Source organism: Xiphophorus maculatus, chromosome 21, assembly GCF_002775205.1.
Source record: "Xiphophorus maculatus strain JP 163 A chromosome 21, X_maculatus-5.0-male, whole genome shotgun sequence".
Taxonomy (NCBI): domain Eukaryota; kingdom Metazoa; phylum Chordata; class Actinopteri; order Cyprinodontiformes; family Poeciliidae; genus Xiphophorus; species Xiphophorus maculatus.
The window spans coordinates 18,362,775-18,385,675 of NC_036463.1; the positions used below are offsets into that span (position 1 = coordinate 18,362,775).

Here is a 22,901-nt window from a genome sequence, read left to right on the forward strand (position 1 = left end):
CCGAGTGATGAACATGAAACAACTACGCCACAGTTCTTCTCTTTTGCAAGGAAGACATTGCTTTTGATCAGCTTCGTAACATCTTTCTGGATCCAACTGGACGTTGTGTTTGTGTACCCATAGGCACAGGAAAGACTTCAGACTTAACCTCTCGTGACCATCTAATGACGCCTCCACACCCAACGGGTCTGGTGCGTCTGGTTTACATTCAAAGTCTATGTGGAGGTGCGTTGAGGGTCAATCGCGGCGCGTTTCGAGCGTCTATTGCGGTGTAATTTGAACCGTTTGGAGCGTTTGACAGGTCAAGCACGTCCTACAAAAAGGCCAGCAATGGAAAACAATGGCTAGAGCAGTTTTGACGCATCTGACGGGTCCTCGACACGCCTCCACATAGATTTTGAATGCAAACCAGACGCGCCTGACACTCACAATGCATTTGGTGTGAACGCATCATAAGCAAGGTTGGTGGCATCAACTAACTCACCCTCTCATTGGTTACTTAGCATCAACGTGTTGAGTAAATGGAACAGCACTGTGCTGTTTATCAAGTTTGGAAGTCTTTCAGATATTTTAAAACAAAAAAACTAATCAATAATGACATCAATTGACATGAGAGCCATATTGTCCTATGCTAGCTAGAACTCAAAGTAGTGCCGGACGTAGTGGCGGCTAATCACGAAACTAGTTCGGCTTCATTTGACATATATTTGACATATGTGAAATTACCAATGACATGTTGCTTGAGCATACATCTGTCTGTAATGCTGAACCATGCTTAAACTGATACCAGAGTTCCCTGAATCGAGAAGTACACAGAATCCTATGCAAATGCCAAAGCAGGTGTGCTTAATAATTGGTGGGGAATAGGCAGGTTAGATTGTGTAAGTGCTTTCTGAAGGTGTTCTCTATTTGCTCCAGTAAACATGTAGTCAAAAGACACAGCTTGATGCACTCTTGTATCATACCCCACATTCCCATTTTATATGTCAGATTTCTAGATCGAATCACGCCAAGCAACAACTACTGTAATTACCCTCAGGGAGAAATTGGAAACGCAATTATGTTGTCTAAATGTCACACAACACAGCAGATTGCCTTCACACTCGACGTTCCTGCCACTGATTATTGAACATTGTATCCATGATACAGTTAACGGAAAACCTTTTTAAAAAAAATATAAAATATGTTGAAAATATACAAAAGGTTAGTTCAGACGACATGCACCGAACGGAGAAGCCAAAAAAAGAAATGGAGGGAGGGAGGTGGTCGTCTCAGTGTAAATCCCCTCTGATTAACCTCCGCGGTGTGAGATAAAAGCAGCGATATGCCTGAAACGACTTAATAATGTCAGGCAGAGCGTAAAACACACACCGGTGGCTTTATACATTATGCACCAAAGGCCAGTAGAGGGACTCCCGCAAAAAGATAACATGACCGTACCCCCAGGAGAGGAAGGGAGCCGAGAGAAGACGAGCAGACAGGCACTTAAAGAGAAAAAGAGGCTGGAAGGAGACAGAGGAGGAAATGAGAGGGTCAGTCGTGAGAATTTAACAAGAGCCTATCATCTACAGTACATAGTTGACTAAGAGATGATGGAGGAGGAGGAAGAGGAGGAGGAGGGAGGAGGCCACTCTAGAGGCCCCTGAGGGCTGTTCACACAACTCCCATTAATTTGCTCATGATTCAGCGCAGAGACAGAGAGAGACTGTGAGAGATCAGCCTCTTCACTGGATCATCTGTAGGGAAGTTTTATATCTTATGTAGTAAGGAATAATTTAAGAGTTGTAGTCAAAGTGAACACAGCGCCTCGGAGATTTATTAGCTTCTTTGAAGTATTCGGGGATTTTATGTGTTAATGACTTCTGGGTGGATCGCTGCTGATAGGATTAGATGTTATAAAAAATGTTTAAAAAAACTCCAAAAGGAAACTGAAGATTTTTTTTTTTTTACTAGCGGAGCATTAATGTTGGAAATGGAGACGGAGACATTCCACTGTGTTCCTGGAAAGCAGATCTTGGCTCTGTATGCAATGGTTTCCAAAGTTTCTCCATAACCTCTTGTCATCTCACAAATCAACAAGCTTAAGGTCTTGAGTATTTCTTCTGGAAGGTAATTACAGCAAAATGTATAAAGTCAAAGTTAGACAGCAAGAGATCCTCAGACCTACATAGCCCTCAGTAATGATGTAACGTTTTCACTGTATCACAGTAGTAAAAAACATTTTAGTAGGGATGCACGATATTATCGGCATGGTATCGGACGATATTACCTGTAAAATTTAATATCGGACATTCCATCAAAATAACTCACTGATATAAAATACATTGTTTTTATATGATAAACCGGTCTGCAGCACAACGTCAAACTTTCACTGTCTTAGAGAGAGCAAATGTCATGAATACATTTGATATTAAACATAATGCAATTTAAATATGTTGCATCATTTTCAGCCTCCTTTTTAGCATTTGCATTTTGTAGCAGGCTAAATTGACAAAGCATAGATAATGACGACTAAGATAATGCAGTATTTTAATTCCACAGTAGAGAAAGTCATATAGTTTCAGTAAGTAGGAGTAGGAAAAAAAATATTGGTATTGGTTATTGGCCAAATGATTTTCAGTATATCAACCAAAAATCCAATATTGTGCATCCTTACATTTTAAGATATTTAAATCCTTGTATTGTACAATTTCATATGTTGTAAGTTTTCCCCAGATTGAGCTCAATAAAGTGATTTCCTACCACTTGGGTGAATGGAACATTTTACCAAGGCTTTTGCTTCAGATGATACCGACAAAATTTTGGTATTATTTACGACATCATGAAGCTAAGGGTCAAAACTCTAATATAGAAAGAAAAAGTAGCATCCCACACCAAGACATAAACAAAAAAAACTTTTGCTCTAAGTTACACATCCAGAAATAAGAAAATCAGCAACTTATAACTTAATTATGGTAAGAAGACGGTCACTTGGTAATAGAGATTTGGATCGTTTGCCAAATCCAATGTCATGTTTTAGCGGAAAGAGAAAAAGCCACCAACGGGATCCCTTTTTACAATTTAGACACATTCTCAAGCTGTTGCAGCAGCTTGGAAGCGTTTAAGGGTACAGGGAGGATCTACTGTTGGCTTTCATGATATGAAGGCGCAGAGTTATTCAAATGGTTCCTCTGAAGAGGGGCGCGATTGCGTCTGTGCCTCCATCCAGACCCGACAGCCACCACTCTGTCTCTGCTGCTCTTGAAGATACTGCTGTGGCTCTTTGGTTGGGCTCAAACCTGGCAACCAGCAACACTACAAACCCCCGGTGGCAGTCTTTGAGCGACGGCCGGGAACGTCTGCTGCCAAGCGTTGCTTTCCTCTCGGTGCGGAGATTAGGGACGCATGCGAGGGGATGCTCTGGTGTTTCTGGACGCTTCTCTGTCCCTCTGTTAAGCAATGTATCCAATGCAATGTCCTGGTAACTGTATTATTTGCTCATGATATGACTAAAAATATTTTTCTTTTGCTTTTGCTTCTTTGTCACATGTATTTCAGATAACCAAACATATGTTTTTTTTATATATCAGAAAAAGACAGTTTGGGTGAATACAAAATTAATGGTTTTAATTGTTAAAGGAAGAGAGAAATCCAAATCAGAGAGCCAGACATGTAAAATCCAGAAATTCCTTGAAAAGGACCTGCTTGGCAACATGAAGTAGGCAAAAAGATCTCAAAAAGCAACACATCATCCCCCCCAAAAAAACTTTAGAAAATCTTACAGGACCATTTCCATGACTTTGAAACGCAATCAAAAGACAGCATCAATGACAGAGTTCAATGGTCAAAACTGCTGCAGATCAAAATACCCGTAAAGGTCAGTTTCACAATTGTCAAAAGACATCTTGATGAACATTGGCAATTGTACACAAGACCAGAATTGCAACATTTGTTACATTTTCAACAGGTGCGGTTCACTTTCACACTGCACTGTGTCAAACGATCCAAACCCTTTAACAAACCCGTTCACCCAATCGCCTGTAGGGGCGCTGCACCAAGAACCACTGACGGAAACGACAGGAAAACCTGTGAAGAAGACACTGGGCACAACTGAGAGATAGTTCACTTCAATTGATCAGAACATAACAAGGAAAATGTATCCTGTACCGGAATGTGTAAAAATAAAACAAGAAAAGAAAAGAAGGCCAAATTTGTTCAGAAGTGATAAAAAAAAGACTCAAGTTTTTAAGGTTACTTTTTCAAATTACTATATCTTACTGCAAAAACATTTTTATGCTTAATAATCATGTACCAAAAATATCTTCTATGATGAAGTGCAACATGCTCACCCTGCTCACTTTACTTTCCTCTTGGAACACAGTCAGCCCATTTTCTTGTGAAGGCGGTCATTCATCTGGAGGCTTTCGCTTTCCAGATGACTAAGTGTGGACCAGGGCCCGTGTCCTATCTGTGGGTGCTGCAGTGACCAAAGGGCCCCGGGGCCAGCCATACATCATCGGATATTGATACGCTTCCACCGCCGCACCAAGGCTGACATTTGATTCATAGCTCTAGGTGCTCCTTTGGTATTCCTAACGGTCAACTGGGGATCATGGGTAAATATCAATGCTGTGCTAGCTTGGGGCACCTGACTGACATGAGGGAGATTGGTAGATTGGGGCAGGTGGCCAACTTTTCTTTAACTGGTACGAATGGGATGCTGTGGGTTAACCCAATAGGATTCTGAGTCTGTGTTTGTTTTCAGACAGAATAAATTAATAAAATCTTGAACAATGTTAACGATGTAAAAGTGGAGTTTTGGTGGATTAATCAAAGCACCAGGCAGCATTTTGGTTGTCCCCTGCTAAAATGTGCTTTAGACAACGCGAGGTACTGGAGCTGGTTTAAAACCAGCATGACGAGGGTTAATTTTTGCTTCAAAAACTTTCTGATGGGACGAAGGAAAAGACTATTGTTGTGTTCATGTTGTGCAAAACGGAGTTGGCCCGTCACTGAAACTATTCAAACCAAAAAAAAGCATCTCAATGCTAAGCATGCGGCAAAAATCCAACACTACGGTAATGTCAGTCCAAATTTCTACAGTAGTTTATTTTTCTTCCAAAGAAGTGTCATGAATGATCAGGGCTTCCTGAAACACGTGAAAGCTGAATGAATATAAAATCACTTTTCACCAATCTGATGTCTGAATAACCTGGATTACAGATTAAATATGATAAATATCTGAATGAGCTCACATGTCTATTTGTTCAATAATTTAGCAACAAAAAAGGGTTTTGAATGGAAAATGTTTATTTTGTCGATACGTGATTTTCGATCAACATGTGATTAACTTGTAACTGCAAACTCTGCCATTAACTTGACTAAAATTTGTATTCAAAAGAGTTATGTATGCTTAATACGTAGAGTCAAAACTCTCTTTTCCAATAATAGGTGAATGTTTTAAGGTTTCTGTATGCAAACCTGTTATCAGAGCTTCAGATTATCTACTTGTTAAAGCTTCTCATCCCACCAGAGAGCTTTAAGCACAATTTTAACAACTGAGTAAAATTAAACAAATAAATCACTTTGAAATGAAAACTAATATAAGCCGAGTTACTCTTAATACATTTACAGCAGTTAAAGGCCGAGATAAGATTTTAAGACTGAAGAAATACAACGTGAGTGAGGACAATAAGAGACAGTCTGCAAAAAAAAAGAAAGAGGTAAAACAGTAATTTCTCCATTTACGTGGACTTTTATTGCACAGCACACACAATGTTAACTTCAACTTGAACCAATTTAATAGTCATACATCAGTTTCCGCAACTGGGACTTGCAAATTGTTCCTGCAGGCATGTCACAGGCGAACCGGTTCCCAGTGAGCTGTATTTGGTTGATTGTACATCTAAAACCAGAAGTGAAAGTGAAGTAGATGTTTAGGTTTTTAGATGTCTAAGTTCAGCTGAGATTGGTAGAAGAGTTAACAGGAGCTGGGGATTAGATCTGTGCAGCTAGCGCCGAGCTAATCACCGCGCCGCAGTGCGAGTTCTTCTAAAGTCAGGTATTGTGCTGGTTGGAAATAACTCATAGGGAGATGCTCTTATTCAAATGAGAACATGCCTTCAGCTCTATTGTGACACACATTGGATTTCTTGTTTTCAACAGAGTAAGATCTCTGTGCTAGCTCTACCTGAATCTCGAGGAGCCAGCAAGCTGCACTACTTCAGCATTAAAACCATGAGCTGTAGTGTGTGGCAGTTCTGGTTTTCCGCGCTCTTGTCATTTATTTTTAATAAACATGAATCAAATCACTTCCTCCGTATCCTGAAGGTCCATAGAGAATGCGACGTTAAAGATTTTATGAAGCAGATTTGCACTTTTCCAGGCTGTCTTGGAGACTCCCCTCGCCACTGGATTCCCCACATGTTGCAGTAGCTTGGAGCAATGATTAAGCAAGTTGGGTCGGTGCATCGTCGGTCCCCAACAATAACATGCAACGATTTGGACTATAGTAGTAAGTGGGAGCATCTCTACAAAACCCAAGCTTTCACAGGCAGAATGAGGCAAACGCCATGCTGTGCAAAGAACACTAAAAATGACTAGAGCTCAATTCAATTCAGCTCAAAACTTCTTTATTTAGAACAAAGGACAATTAAATGTTGAAATAACTATTTTCTAAGTAGTGAATAACTGAAATCTGTGAATATTTGAGAACCCTTTAAAGACACTTAAAATGGCCTATTTCAATAGCTCACACCAATTATACCGTAACACGCATTAATACACACAGTGGAAATCATCTTAGCAGAAGCTAATATTAAGAGTCTTCCTTATTTCTGCTCTTGGGGGAACAGCCAATCAGAACCAAGGAAAATATATGGTTCTCGAGGATTGGCTGGTTTGATAAAGCCAGCCAATGACATGTGAGTAGCACTGCATCCAGGTATTTAAGCTTTCTAAGCTGAACTTTCTCTCACATGTTTTTAATAAGATCTACAAAGAAAAACAGGAAAAATCCACAATTCCTCATATCACCTCTTTTACCCATCACTGCTCCTTTCTACAATCTCTCAGGTCCGTCTGGAAAAACAGGAAGCACAAATGTCTATAAGTTGTTTTTCTATATAGACAATTAAAGTTTTTCATCACAATGCTTCAGCATGTTTCTGCTGCATCTTCTAACTTTCTCTCCACTGACAGAAGGAGGTTTGGAGTTCATGATCCCACTCCCCAACAAACACACAGCCTTTGCTGCACTCTGCACTTCAATGGACGCGAATAGCAACACAAGAGAATCTTGAATATAACAAATAAATTGCTCTGGTGCTCCAACCTCTTTTACCATTTCTTTAAACAAATCCAGAGGAAGCAGAACTCAAGACGGACTGTAACGAATACACATGCTCTCTTTTATTTTTACCTGAACATCTTTGAAGTCATGCGCGCCCACACCCTCCCCCCCACACACACAGGACAGGGGTGAGGCAGGGAAATACAGCAGAGTCAATATTGGCCCGAGCAGAAAGAGCAGTGATCTATTCCCATTGTGCATGCTCTGCTTTTAGGCCTAAGCTTTTCTCCTTAAACGTGAAATTACACCCCGTTGCTTTGTACGCCTTGGGGGCATGAGTTGTTTTTTTTCCCCCAGATGCCTGTGTGTCAAGCTGCTAAAAGCTGTAAAGGACATCAAAGTTGTTTTTTTTCTCTTTATGCCTTCCTTTGAATATTTTATTTACTCTCCTCTGCCGCTGGAGCGACTCCTGCTGCCACTGTGTACAGTGAGGCGAGAAACGGGAACAAAATGAGCGGTCATCTTATGACAGCGAGATCGCTATGTCTCCACCTACAACAACCGCGAATGCATCCCCCCCGAACCTCCATCACCGCTCCAACCTCCCACTCCGACCTCCAGAAAGGGCTAATAATGCTGTGGGAGAGAGCGCTGAGTGTACGTTACCCTGAAGAGTCGGGCTGTTTGTGGGAAGGAGCTGCCACGGCTTAACAAGCCGAAGCTTTAAGTGTGTTTCTATAAAGAGGGGCTTGACACAGTCACCGCTGTAAAGGTGACAGAAAGAGAGGTAAAGAGGAAGAAATTGACAAAGAGCAGAGAGGAGTGGAGGAGGGGGGCGGGGGGTCTCCTGACCGTCTCTGCGCCCAATAAAAGCAACCGGCTGTAAATATGCCGCGCACTGGAGATGTCGTGAATCAAAACGGGAATTTCGGGACGCAGTGAAAACGATTAATTGAACCACAAGCAGAGGGAAGCTGTTTGTCGCCGAGTTCTGCGAGATAGCATACAGCACAACATACTGCTGAACACCAGATATTTACATACGGAGACTAAAAAGACACGTACACATTTTGTCTGAAATGAAATCAGACGAAACCTTGTAACATAACCACTGTGTTTGTTTGTTTCTCTGAATAAACACATTGAGTAAATGTATCAAACTGTTTTGTAGAACAGTTGCTGTTATTTCATTGTTAAAATTATTCCGAATTTCCACTGTTTAAAACTGATTTTGCAGCATCATGCTGGCTTTAGGTGTGGCTGAAACAAGTCAATGAAAAGGGGGCGTGTTGCTTCGGAGCGGGGCGGCTCAACTGGAGAGGGAGACGCACGCCGTCAGATCTGAGACTTGACTTGATTGAATGTTTAAAACGAGTAAAAAAAATTTTTTAAAAATCAAAGAAAAGACATAAAACGGCAACCAAAGTTCGCCCCAGCGCTGCAGATCGTGTGTTTTAGAAACTGGATCCGGAGCTTGCACCCAGGAAACGCCGCCCGGTGCAAGAGGGGGAAGAAAGTCGCTCCCGGTGAGATCAGGACTTTACTTTTCTTTTTGGGGATTTTTGGTGGTACCACTCTTTTTTCTTATCCTTTTTTTGGGGGTGTGGGGTTTTGAATTTTTCATTTTGGATTGGGACTTTGGATTAAAATGGGGAAAATACTTCCAGGACTTTGTTTTGTTTTTTGAGTATATGGAACTCCTTTGCAGACATTATTCTCTTCAAAAAAAGAACCAGAATGTTTGGACATTTAATAATTTAGGTTTTTTTTTGCTGACATAAACTGAGTGATTTAAATCTAACCTATAATTATTTTTGAGGGATTTTGGCTACTGATCTATTTATGAGAATAACTATTATTATTTCTTAGTATTGTGATTTTTTTTTTTTTTTAAGAAATAATTATTGCTAAAATTCAACAAATTTCATATTGAGTGGTTGTATATTTATTTTCTTATCAAATTAAATGGTGTAACATATTTGACCTGATTCCTGTGACAGATCCCCCTTGAGTATATTGTGAATTCTGCTTTAAATCAAGCCAAATTTTACAACCTCTCTGGTTTTATGGTTACAGTTATTCAAATTATTTCTATTTCCTAAATGCCAGAAGACTTTGCAAAAATATATTTTTTGTCATTTTCCTTATCCCTGATACTGAACAATTTGGAGATGTGTGCCCTTCACAATACGGCGCTTAGAGATCTTTATTTTGTTAAATTAAAACACGACCAAAAATGTGACGTTTTTCTCTTTTCTCTCTTTCTACCAAAAACTGGATGACAAAACGTCTTCAGTCTGGTCTCAATTAGCCCCTTTTTTGAAGGATGATTTTGTTTACAAAGACTTCATAATTAATTTAATTTGTTGTTTTGTTTATTTATTTTGGATATTTAAAATGTTTTCTGGTTCCAGTGTTAAATATTCATCAAGATTTAAAGTTAATTGATCTTTGGGATGTGTTCTTCCATTAAGCTCTATATTACTTGAAAACAACAATTTACATTAAATTATATGAAGAGCTGCAAGTCTGGTGGGAGCTTAATGTTGCTGAAGTCTTGGCGGGAGACCAGTTTGGACAGTTGCTGCTTCAGTTCATGCCTGATCATCAATTCACGCAGACATGCGGGGGTCAAATGTCACAGATAAGTGGCCAGTTCAGCCACTATATTATTGATCTACAGGGAAATCACCATGGGAGGTTTCTGCAAGTTCAAAAGCAAACTCTGGACGCGTGAAGACCCAACGGAGGTCATCCGTAATCTGACTGATGTTTAATATCGGGGCACTTCATGAATCGGTGATTTGGGAAACCAACAGGCTATGGCTGAAAGTCAGAACAAGGTCGGTAGAGAAGCACAGTCAGAAAAGATTGAAATTGTTCCCAAAAAGTATGAAATAAATGAAGATACAACTGCATCTGCATGAAATGTACATCCCTACATCTAAGACCTCATAAAACCCCTCTAATGTCTAACCAATAATCAACAGAGGTGCTAAGTGTTAACGCTGTCTCTTTGCACCTGTTAAATATGGCTGCTAAGTATCTGGGATGCATCGGTTTGACAGACAGACCGGCGGATCAGAGCTTCAGAGTGTGTGTTTGTATTTATGTGTGTGTCCTCAGCAGCGGAACCATCCGGCGCCGTCACCGCTGCAGGCTGATGAGGTCTGAGCAGACACCCAGGGACTTACCTTGTGAACAGGTAAATCATTTTTTGATTTCCACTTGAATGAAGGGATAATGTGTGAAGGCTTTGTTCTGTGTTCTGTCAGTGAGAGAGACGCAGTGCCGATGTACCGCTGGAAAAGAAAAAAAAAGTCAATTCAGATTCCTTTATCTTTCATCGCCATAGCTGCACAGCGCAGCGTCGCCCTCCGTCCGATTCCTTCTGCTTTAACATTTTTGTCGCGCTTGGTGGCAACAGCTGCCGTCAGGTGTTTTGTGATAACTCGCCGTGATTCTTTTGTGTTGCCATGGAGGATTCTTACTATCCAAATCTTTTGTGCTGAATTGTTTTAATTTTACAACGCTGGAGAATTTTTTGGACACATTGGCCTCTTTAAGGTCCTATCTTGGTTAGATAAATTCAGATTATTTTCATTCTGTTTTTTTTTTGTTTGAGCCAATACGAGGTGAAGTTGATGATGTGCTTTGGATTATTGTTCCACTGTATGGCCCAGGGGCGCTTGAGCTTAATGGGGACCTCTTGTGAAAATTGACTTTTTGCACATTTTTGTTCTTCCATTTGGGTTTCTACTGCTTCTAAAAACCACCCAGCAATTTTTGGGATTTAGTTCATGTTTTTCTGTGTTTGGAAAAGGAGCCGTTTCAAAAACAGCCTGACTAATGAGTCAACAGGCACTGCACCGTTATCTAGCAATCTAAACAAAGCCCAGCCTGTCACCTAGCAACCCAAGCGAAGCTCCGACACGTTTGGTCAGCTGGTTTTATCACTGTATGATGGCAGTTGGAAAAGACAAGTGTTGTTGACTTTCAGAAATCAACTTCTGCCGTCTTTATTGTTTGTGCAGGAACCTCCACTTCTGCTTTTCAAAGATCTATAGTTGTACAGTTGCGCGTCTGTTAGCAGATTTTTTTCATATGCGAGTGTGAATGTTGAGGTGTGATGCAGTGGGAGGGTTTATGTTTAATTAATATTTACTTTTTTAGTATTTTTATTTTTGAAGATTTTGTGGTCAGGAGCAGAACTCGTGGTTCCAGTAATTATCACAGGTGATCCAGATTCTGAAACGGAAAAGCAGCCCAAGATGTCAAACAACCACCATCATACCAAACACCGTTTGAGTGTTGGTATGAAGACCTTTTTATGTACCTTTGTCTTAGTTTTACTCCAGACGTATCAATAGCAAATGCTTCCAAAAGTCCAAAAGAAAGGGAAATATGAAATGGTATTTAGTGTTAATTCATTAGTAAACAAGTAATGAATTCAGTTTGGTTTTGATAGCATTTCTTCCCTAATAAATGAAATGAATTTGGATATAAAGGTTTATTTGACGATCTAAAACATTTCAGTGTAGAAAAAATAAATAAATCAAAGATCTACATCTTTCATTAAGGGTGTCGACCAAAAACATGTACCCTTTACCTTTTCCTTCACAATATCCAACGAGAAATCCACCGAGGCTTGTGGTTGTAATGTGACAAAATGTGAAACCGGAAAGTTCAAGGTTTATAAATGCTTATGCAAGCAGCTGTAACAACAACCGCTGATGGACTTCTGGACGTTTCTTGAAGGCTGATCTCCATTCAACACTGTAGCATTGTTAGAGGGTATGGCACACAGCATTCACCTGCATTCGGTCACATTGCACACAATCTAACAAGCCGAGCAAGGAATCGCGTTACATCACACATAGCTGCTATGACGCAAGTCAGCTTCTGTTTGGACAAATAAAAAAAGTCTCCTGCCTGCGACTGCTTTCATTTCAGTATCAGCAGAGGCAAAGGCTGCACAGGCACCGAAGTTCGGCCTACGTGCAAAAAAATGGGACAGAGGGAATGGATTTGTCATGTACCTGCTGGCGTACAGCAAGGTGCTAAAAGACAAGGTATGTCCTAAAAGTCTAGGCGGCTGCATTCAGCTCAGGTGGCTGAAGTTACATATTCAACTGGAAGGACAAGTCGGCAAGAGATTTTAGTAATTCATCATCTTTTTTTAAGCAAATCTAGAGAATGAAAGGACAAAAGCATTGCCCAACTTTTCTGAGCCAATGAAAAGAAAAGGTTTTCTTTCCGGCCTCTTACCACAAGTTGCTGAGGTTTCTTCTCTTCCTTAACACAGTCTGCTAAAGCTTTATCACGGTTCTGTGTTGGGGGAAAAAAAACTGTACAGCTAATCATCTCATGTGAATCATGTCACCAAGACATCTTAAAGCTCTGTGTATGATCTACCTTTGTGAATCTGGATGATTGAAGCAAATGTTGTAAGGACATGATTTGCTCCGGGCCTCCAGGAAGCCATTTATTGGATCCCCGCTAAGTGCTTCGCCAGGAGACGGAACCGTGCGAGGATATTATGGCTCGCGGCAGACCCTGCCCGTCATCTGTATGCAGAGTTCAGCGCACTTCCTGTATCGGAGGGCGAGAGGTGCCACCAAAGGTCGCCTCGGAAACGTCCTTCTGTGACAGTGACAACGGGAGATGGCATTAACAGGCATCTTCGCGTCCGCCTTTTGAATATAAAAGGTGGCGCCGGTGACCCGAATCAGCAATTCAGCTGTTCTGGAAGCGACGAGAGGAGAAATTCAGCCGATAATGGCGGGGAAAGTGAGAAGTTCAGTGAGAGTTCATGTGCATTTATTTTGTGTATTCGTTCTCTTCTAATTTGGCAGAGCTCGCGCACTGCTAAGAGCAACTCAAGCAGGGAGAGACGCAGCTATCTGGAGAGAATATCATTTCACCTATTTCCCTCTATCCAGTGAGTATTGACACAGTCATCATGTAAACACAACGTGCTACATACATGACCTCTGCGTTTCCTCCTATTGCCCACTGGGATAACATAAAAATACATAAAGATGAAGCGTGGACTCCATCCATTACCCAGTAGACAGTGGTTTCAGGCACAGCACAGGACCTAACTAGCTTGCTGTTGTATACTCATGGGCAGGCAGGCTGAATTATGAGGGCTGAGGACATGAGGTCTTCCCAGAATGCTAAACTCCCCCCCCCACTGTGCCCTGCAACCAATCTGACGCCTAATTAATCCTGAAGGTCTTTTGTTCCACTGAGGGTTTTCTTTTTCCCCCTCTCTTTCCCTCCTCTGCTCTCCATCCATCCTTACCTCCCTTGCTCCCCCCACGGTCTGCCTCGCATCCTTTTCCCTGCCAGCCAGGTTTGTAGCCCCGCTACTCTTGTCACATTCACAAACAGACGTACATGCACCTCATTCTGGCCTCTTTTAATAAGCCTCCCTCCCCCAGGAGAGGCACAGCGCGGTCCCACAGAGCAGGACACAGGTAGCAGATGTTTCACTTTAACCCCACATATAAAAAAAAAAAGTGTCGGTTGCTACATCCCCCCATTGTGTTGGCACAAATTCTTCCATATAAAAACATCAATTCATCATCTGTACACACTATTTCTTCCAGGCTCTAGTCTAAGGGGATGTGTGGTGGGGCTCTGGTGCCAGTGGTCATTGGATGAGAGGCAAGTTGGACCCTGGACAGTTTGTGAGTACATTACAGGGCAACACAGAGACACACAACTATACACACACGGGAAGCTGTGTTCTTTGATCAGTAGTAGTTCCCCTACCTGTAAAAAACAGATGTCACATTGTGGGCAGTTTCAGAAAGTGACGACTCTAAAGCTAACGGCTAGTCACAAAACCCAGCAACTTTAGCTAATTTTAGTAAAACAACTTAAATTGTATTAAGTAACATTAAACATCTGCGTTTTCAAAAGGGTATTAAGTTTTTTGGTATTTTGTCAGTCCACTGGTAAAACTTCTAAACAGCTCCAGCATGACACCTGAAAAATAGCTTGGTAAAGCTTGCAGTGTTCACCAGTAACTTTGACATAATTATGTAGACATTATTTGAGTGACAAAAATACACCAAACCTAGCAATGGTCTCTTCTGGAAATGCATACATCTAATATCTACTACTGGCATTGCACTGGTCAGGTATGAACATTTTCAGTTTCAGTGTTTTAGCTTAAATCAGCTACAACTGGTTTCTGTCTGACTATCTGTTAGCGTCTTGTCATTCTGAAGACTTTCTCCTTTTTCTACTATCTCTGCCGTGTTGCGTCTCTGTGGTACAGGTAACGAAACTGTTAGCTACCGATAAGAACTTCACAGAACATCATTTCTAACAAGAGCGTTAAACTTCTAACAAACTTTTCTCTGGGCTAAATAACTAGCAAAAACTCCAGTATATCTATGAACCAAGATTTCCAAGTTTCCAATTTCCAATTTCCAAATTGCTCAATTTGATTTTTAAGCCACAACATAGAACTAACAATAATAGACACTAAAATAAAGCTAAGTTTGGTTGCTAGTCAGAACACTAGTAGGGTTTGGTCACTTGCTAACAAAGCTAGAAACATTTATTAGCAATTCTAGCCAATGAGAACGTGTTTCTCTTTATTTTTTGCATTCAAAAAGAAGAATAACACATTGGAAAATGTGGTGTTGTGATGTGTGTAATGTTTGGGATGTGATGCAAACGCATCAAACAAACAGAATCTTAATCACAGTTTAATGGATTTAGCACAATGGCTAACGCGATTTGTGAGTCGTACGTGACTTTCTCTCTTTCTGTTGGGGCTCTCAGTGACTTGACTAGTCTGCCAAGGTTCTCACATTAGCTGCAGTTTGCCGAGTATTTTTCTTAGAAAAATCTTTTATTTTGAAAAATATAAACTTCCGCTTCTATTCAACTTCTTTCCAGCAAAGACGCTTCATGCATCCGTCTGAAGTTCAATAACCTCTATTGTAGCTATTTCAAATAAACCATTAACACAAGCACAGTCAACCAGACAGTTCTAATACTTCATGATGCAATCACGTTCAGTCATCGGCGGAGGACGCAAGCAACACCGCCCACTGATGTTGCTTATGCCTGGTTCATACATTGTGGTGAGTTATTGTAGATAGCCAGGAAAACCTGGAGTGGAGTTTTAGCGGTAAGTATTCTATCAATCAAGTTGAATGGATTCTTTCATGAAGCAACAAAAACAGCGCTGGGGGTAATTAATAATTTATTTCAAGTGTGGGAGGGTAAATGTGAAAAGAACACATCGCATTCACTCATAATTATTGCAATGCTAATGGTCTTAATTAAGCTAAAAATAAATGCGCATAAATAACTAAGCTATACAAATTCTTTGAATTGCACTTTTAAAGACTTGATTAATGTGAGCATAATACCACTGATAGTAACGGTTGGGCTTATTTAAATATGTAATTATAACATAGGTCATTCTTTGCCTCATTTGGAAGACAAACTATTCAAGATCTGCTTCATGAAACTCTAGAATCATGCAAAGGTATTCCAACAAAACAGCCACGGAAAAGCAGCGTGGCTCATGTTTTATCCCACGCTGAAGCAGGGCATATCAACAGCTGACAACATGTTGCCTCGGCTACAGAACTGAAGAGGAATCCACTCGGGGAAACATCTGCAGAGATTTGGGAAGCCCAAGGGGTCTCAGTGTTCAACCATGAATGAGATTGGTTGGAGTAGGACACAGCCCGGGTTTGTTGTTCTGCATGTTTATTGGAGGGATTGATGTTTCTGTTTTGAAAAATGTTTTTAATGTCATTTGTAAAAAGTAAAAGCAAGAATTTGTGTGTAAGAAAAAAAAAAAAGCATTTTATGTTTTAGCCATATTCACCATTAGTGTTGCTAGTGCAGCTAGCATTGATATTCCAGTCTATCTAGTATGTATTCCCTGGAGAACGGGAAGTCTTACCTTAACTCTGAGAGTTCTAAAATGCTGGGAACATTTTCAAAGCAAACCTGCTCCATGATAGATTTTTAAAGCCCAAAAGGATAATATAGAACATCTTTACTGTAGTATATTTTGCCTTCCTGTTCTGTTCTCTCTCCCTCTCTCGCAATCTGAAGACATATCGCAGAAAATTCAGCATCTGTTTCAAAATAGCTTCTTATTTAGCTAACTTTGAGCTTACTTTGGTCAGTAACAACCTCAACACCAATGAGTGTTGCTTCCACAGTGACCCGTTTGTGCTCACATATTCGTTCACCAATTGGGAAAATACTTATTTGGATTCCCCTTAATCACTGCTCAGTATCAAAAACAACAACAAAAAATCTGATGTCGGAGGGTGCATTTCAAATTTTGAGGTAGCATTTAATTTTTTTAACTGGGTAAGAACAAATTTCATCTAACCCTTTTTGATCTCCACATTCTTCAAAATGAAAACTAACAAAAAAAAAAAACTGTAATCATACTCTGATCATTACTGCAGCATTTATTTGCTCACGTTTTGTCCAAACGGGCAGGACTTGTTATGAGGTCAGTTAAGAGGTTTGTCACATTTGACTAAAAACTCAAGGAAATCCTCCTTTGAACCAGGACTTCTCCTAGTCTTTAATTTATGTTTTGACAGCTGTCTTCTCCATAACAGGGGCCACAGTGTATTAAGACAAATAACCATCAAAAGCAGCTCAAGATAAATTAATCATCCACTGTCACAGAGACCAGTCTAAAATAATCCTATGGTGCCACATCTGTTGATCTCTCCACTGTGTGCGACCCAAGGGGGCGTCACGAACAATCGCGTCCCTCTGCGTTGATGCGCGCCGGCGCCGGGTGGCCCGCTCAGAACCTGCGTCGAAGCGGACCGCCGCTGCGGGGCTGGAAGGTCATTTAAAGGCCAGACAGCCAGACCCCCTCCTCTCTCTTCTCCTCTTCCTCCTCCTCGCCTCCCTGCCTGAGAGCCGGAGATAAACCTACACACGGCAGCCACACAGGACCAATAGTCATGATTTATCTGAAGCCATTTGCTACCTGAACGCCTATGAAATTGTAATGAACTTGATTATGCTTTTAATGAAGTGTGAGAGGTTCTTCAGGAATGATTATAGCCGTGCTTTGGCTCACAGCTTGCGGAGGGAGGAAGGGTGCGGACGGGGGTGGAAGGGAGTAATGGAGGACTGTCGTGAAGAATGAAGACTTAGTAGCTGCGACTGTGGATATTGCAGGGCGAGCAGGGGTTGCACACGGCAGCACCGCGCGTCTTTTGGAATAGATTACAGGGGTGTTGTAGTGTACGTGCAAGGTGACATGACCCAACCAACCCCACTTCAATTCCTCCGTGCTCAGGGATTTTCCCCCCACAAAGCTGCATGCTGACGCGGTACATTAGACGGAGCGGGCCCGCAGCCTCATAGGTCATATTTTGCATACATATTAGACAGACGAGGATGATTTTAACCTTTCTGTGTTGGGGCTGCTCCCCCCATTCAGACGGGGTGGAGGAAAAAAAAAAACTAAACAAAAACATTATTGTTTGGTGATCTCACACAGAAATCTCCTCTCTCTCTCCTGCTCTGCTCTTTTACTAAATACCAAATGATGAGCTAAGTGGCTGGTAAAAAAGAAAAAGGGCAGAGTGGCGCTCCTGAAGCAAACAGCTGCTTTATGCTCACATTACTTTTGCACACAAGTGACAAAGTGTAATGAGATAGCTTATGTATGCGAGCCAGGATTTCCCATCTTGGTCATCGTTTGCGGAGGTCAGAGCTCAGGGTGAGTTTGAAAACAAAAACAAGGCCCGCCGCCGCTGCTCTCTGGAAATTGATATATGGTTCATACAACGGACTCTCACTTTGGGCCATTATTTAGGCTGCAAAAAACAGAACTGATTTGAGTGCTGGTGACATGATTAGACGTACGTCTTACCTACTGTGCCTAAATTCTCCCACATTTTGACAAATTACAACCAGAATCGTTGATGTGTTTTATATAGATTTTATGTACACGGGGTGATGTCTTGAAGCTGAAGGAAAATGAATTGGTTTTTCGATATTTCATGAATAGCACTCTGAAAAATCTGGCATACAAACATATTACAGACTCCTCTTTGATACCACTAAAAAGCCAGAGTTCAACCAATTACCAAGAGAAGGCACCTAATTAGTCAGCATGGCCACACTGTGTGTATTTTAATTTCAGACAGCATCGTGGATAAAGGTCATTCTTTGGGTCTAGCAAACAAAACTATAATGGAATCTTGACAACTTAACTGCTAAAACCAAAGTGAGAAGGTTTTTTCCCGTCCTGCAGGGGGTCTGGGGGGGCGGGATCTTGCGTGCGTGACATCACATGGCAACATCTCTATACTTCCTAACCCATTTCCCACTGTCTCTGACTGCGTCTTCAGATGGTGATGGATGCAGATGTTTCATCGCCCTGTTTGCGCCGCGCCATTTGTAATTATAATCACAGGCGATCCCGTGAGATACCCGGCCGTATAAAAAGCTGTCACTATTTGTGTATCTGTTGCCATCACTGTCCACATGCTGCGGGTGCAACGCTATCTGCAAGGTCTCCAAAGCTGTTAATCAACTCCTCTCTAATGTGTTGTTCACACCTCCCTCCGCTCCCAGCCCCTCCCTTCGCCCAAGCTGGTGGATTTCTATCTTAGACAGGGTGCCTGGCCGGGCGATCGCTGTCGCTAATTTGTTGTGGCAATATTAATTAATGATCAGCCTGTCACAGCTGTTTATATTGAGACAGATTAGAGGAGGGAGAGATTAGACAAAGAAAACAATCTGCGAGAGGCTCAGCCGCTGACAGGGGTCACCTTCACGTGTCTGAAATCATATTCAATTTGCCGTGGCGGAGGCAGGGAAAATTACTCCACTTGACCGCTCCGAATCCCCTCTCAATCGCTGGTGCTTTGCGTTTCAAGATAAGCAAATCGCATCATTTTAAACATAAAGAAACCGACGAACATGAGGCTGCATTTGATCTTTAGTGATGTAGGAATTAGCAGAGAGAGACGCTTATTGTCTCATCTGCAGTCTTTCCTTAGTTGTACCGTTTTGGCTCTGCCAGCAACCACGTTTCCTACGTCCAAGGTGGCAGAATTCGGCGTCCCAGCCGCTGACGTCCCTATTTTTCCACGAAGCGAACCTGCTGACTTCTCTGGCCTCCCACAGTCGCAGTGCCGGCCAAACACTTCGTTGACTTGGCAACACCGTGGCGCGCTGTGACGGCGAGTGGAGATTAAGTGGCCAATCAAGGCCCGAACAGTGGGGTAATCATTCCACTTGTTAAAATGGGTGTCAGGATTATTCCAGTGCTTTCTCACTTCATTGCGGGCTTTAATAAAGCAAAGGCATTTACTGCTAACTGGATTGCTGAGGCTTGGACTGAAGGACTGCTCACTAATGACTGATTAATAATAAAGTCAAGCAGGTCTACAAGCTGACATACCCTTGAGGCTGAGCTTAGGATATGTACAGTAGAGAAAGGGGGCCTAGATTAGAGTAATAGTACTTTGGTTTTCTTTTACTTCCATACCTCAGATACCACTGCCGATTTGTGACTAAGCTCATTTTCAGTCCGAGAATGACTGGATTGACATCCGAATGAGGTTTCGTCAGCAGAACTGATCCCGGTTTAATTTCCCCAGATCATAAAAAAGGGTTAAACGAAAAACCAGAAAATCAAAAGCCTTCGCTTGTAGATAAATACGTCCTTAATGCCAAGCAAACTGCAGTCCAACGCTTCGCTTCTGCTCCGGTTGTTAAAGCTAATTCCCAGAGACACGAGTGTAGGAGGACGAAACTATAGCTTGAAATCACTGCAGCAGAGTCTTTTGCTAGCATGCTTGTATGCTTGTCTCGTCAATCCCTCTTGCTCCTCTCTTTGGTATGGATGTGATACCAGGAGGAAGTGAGAAGAATAAAACTCTGTGCAGTTGCGCTGCATCTAAATATTTCACTGTTGGAACAGATACTAGTTGCAATCCTTCAAGTTCAACTGAGTCAATATTAGACTTCTGGAAAACCCCCCTTTAGTGTGGACACATCTCTAGAATAGTGTTCTCTATGAAGAAATGCCGCCCTAATTACTGGTATTAAATGGCCGCAATATTTCCCTTCTAACCAATACTACATGTGATTTTGTCAGAGAAAGTTGGCAAAGTAATGAGGATGAACGTGTTAAGCTTGACTTCCTGTAATATGTAGGTTCCTGAAGTGAGGAGGAAAGTGAAAATAAAGAGTTCTTGTCAGGCTAATTGAAAACAAAAGCACTTAATAAGCATTCGCCATTTTTAAAGGGGCACTATTATGTGTTTTCTAGGCAAATACTGGCCTTCTATAGCACAATCAAGTAACGGACTTAACAGTTAAAAAATGCTCTACATGTCAAATATGACTCAAGATAAATTTAACTTTGTAATTCAAAGCCTTAAAATTAGGCCTCTGCCTCTCTAAAAACTCTCGCTCTTTCTGAAACTCCACCCTGAGTAAGTCATCTCAATATGGCTCCATTTTTTACATTTTAACTAAGTTTTTTACCAGCGTTGCACTGAGAAGTAGCTTATATAATGAACTCAGCAGATGCGCATTTCCAGCAGGTGTTTACTAATTGCTGCTGGCTAGTCTGAAGGAGCTGAGTAAAGGAGTTGTGGGGGGAAAACTGCTCTGTGTGGCGGTCGCAGCTCCGAGGAGGGGCTTAGTCCTTGAAGGTGGCGCTAGATCACAACCAGGCGTTTTGGATACCTGAATGGTTCCCACGGGAGATGAAAGAATTTCTCGAATGTGTGAAAGCGTCAAAGCAACGCTTCAGGTATATTATAACATGATGTAAAGGTCGTACTAGTACTGCCTCTTTAATGTTACACAAAACTCTCAGCAGACAAAATGTCAACAACTTTAACAGTCTGGTTGGAGCCTGTGGCTTTCACATTGTTTCTCACATTTTCACACGTGCAGCTCATGACGTATGACTGGCACCAAGCGGCTCTCCCATAGACTTCTGGCATCTTAATTGTTGTAGCTTTTTAAGGCAGAACCCTTTTCTGCCGCCTTGAGAAGTCCTGCCAGCGTTTGCCGTGTTGAACATTTTCACTTCATTGTGCAACAGGTAGCGCTGCAGGGAATTTGGAGGAAAGAGAACAGTCTGAGCTGGCACACAGAAGCTGGCAGGACACCACACCGTTTGAACTACCCCCCAGGCTACATCTGGCAGCCGCCCCCGAATTCCGCATCGCATCTGCAGGGTAGTCAGCCGCTATCCGCACGATCGGTGCCTGGCGTCAGGACTGACTCACATGCGAGTGTGCTGTGTTAACTGGGGGGCTTTGCTTTGACATTGTACAACACCCCCTACCACCACCCCTACGCCTTGTTCGTCCACACACGCATAAATATTATATGGATTATGTATGTCATTTCCCCGCAATCCCTCCCCCCAAAAATTGTTTTCTGGAGGCTGGCAGACAGCACGCTTGACTTTCAAGAAACTCCACAAGCGACTGCTCTCCGGAACTAAACGGGTGCAGCAAATCCTTTTAAAATCCTTTTAGACACCGTGGCAGTCAGGGGGGAAAAAGAAGAAGTTTCTCCCAGGCAAACATGTGCAGGTCTGTTGGGTTGATGTTTTGCTCTGGGGAAGGACACCCTCGCCAGTTTATTTCTGCGAGGCTCAAAGAGAACGCTACTTCAACACGCACTCGGCAGGGTGCAGGGGGGTGCGCAGGAAAAGCAAAGGCTTCGAGGGAAGACACAAGGGTGAGGACATTTTGGATGTGAACAGCTTCATTTTCCAATTTGAGACTCTCGAGAGGCAGGTGGCTTACACATCCTTGCATAAAATAAGACAGAAAGGAGAATTTAAAAAGTGTTGCTATCGGTTGTCAGCATGCCCACGAACTGGACGCCGTTGATAATTTCCTGTCCGTGCAAACACATGAAAAAGAATTAAATCTGTCGAATTAAACACCTCAAGAGATTTTGTGTCCCAGCTACAAGAAGCTATGAGAAAGTTGGACTTGCTGTCAACAAAGGGCAAGGAAAACTAAGAACCATCTCTTTTGTCTCTTCAATTTTTCCAAGTGTTCCCCCAAAACAAAATTCTCTAGTTTCCTTGCTCTGATTGCTACTTAAATATTTGGCTAAATGAGCAGAGGATTGGTCTCAGTGGTTTGTTTGTCGACTTGCTCTTTGCTTTTCGATTTCCTTTGGGCTACAGAATTGAATTAATGTTTATAGACACTGTGATGCCACACACGAGAAAATCGGAGATTTTTGCAAAATTACAAAACCTTCCCAATTACAGCTCGGCAAAGGCAGTGGAACCCCCCCCCCCAAAAAAAAACAAACAGAAAAAATTAAATCTCATTTGGGTTGTTATGGAGATTTCTCGTGTGTCAGAGGCACCAGGATAATAATTAGCTCCATTTACATGCTATTCTATTAAAACAGACTGACAAATAGAGATTGTTTACTCAATGTGCGATCCTACACAATGAAAGAGGACAAATTTGTAACCAGACAAAATCCCTGCTTGCTCACTCATATCTCTATCTGTCCTGCGGTGATTTCCTCCTCCAGTCCGCTATCTCTAGCTTCAATCTAATTTCTAGCTTAATTACTCTTTGGAAGGTGTTTGGGAGTT

At 41.8% G+C, this 22,901-nt stretch overlaps 1 protein-coding gene across 4 annotated transcripts in view; it reads right to left on the minus strand.

The window, feature by feature from the left end:
• Window positions 1–22,901, minus strand: part of adarb2 (adenosine deaminase, RNA specific B2 (inactive)) — a 195,544-nt gene that overhangs the window by 45,613 nt on the left and 127,030 nt on the right. The gene's annotated exons all lie outside the window — the stretch shown is intronic.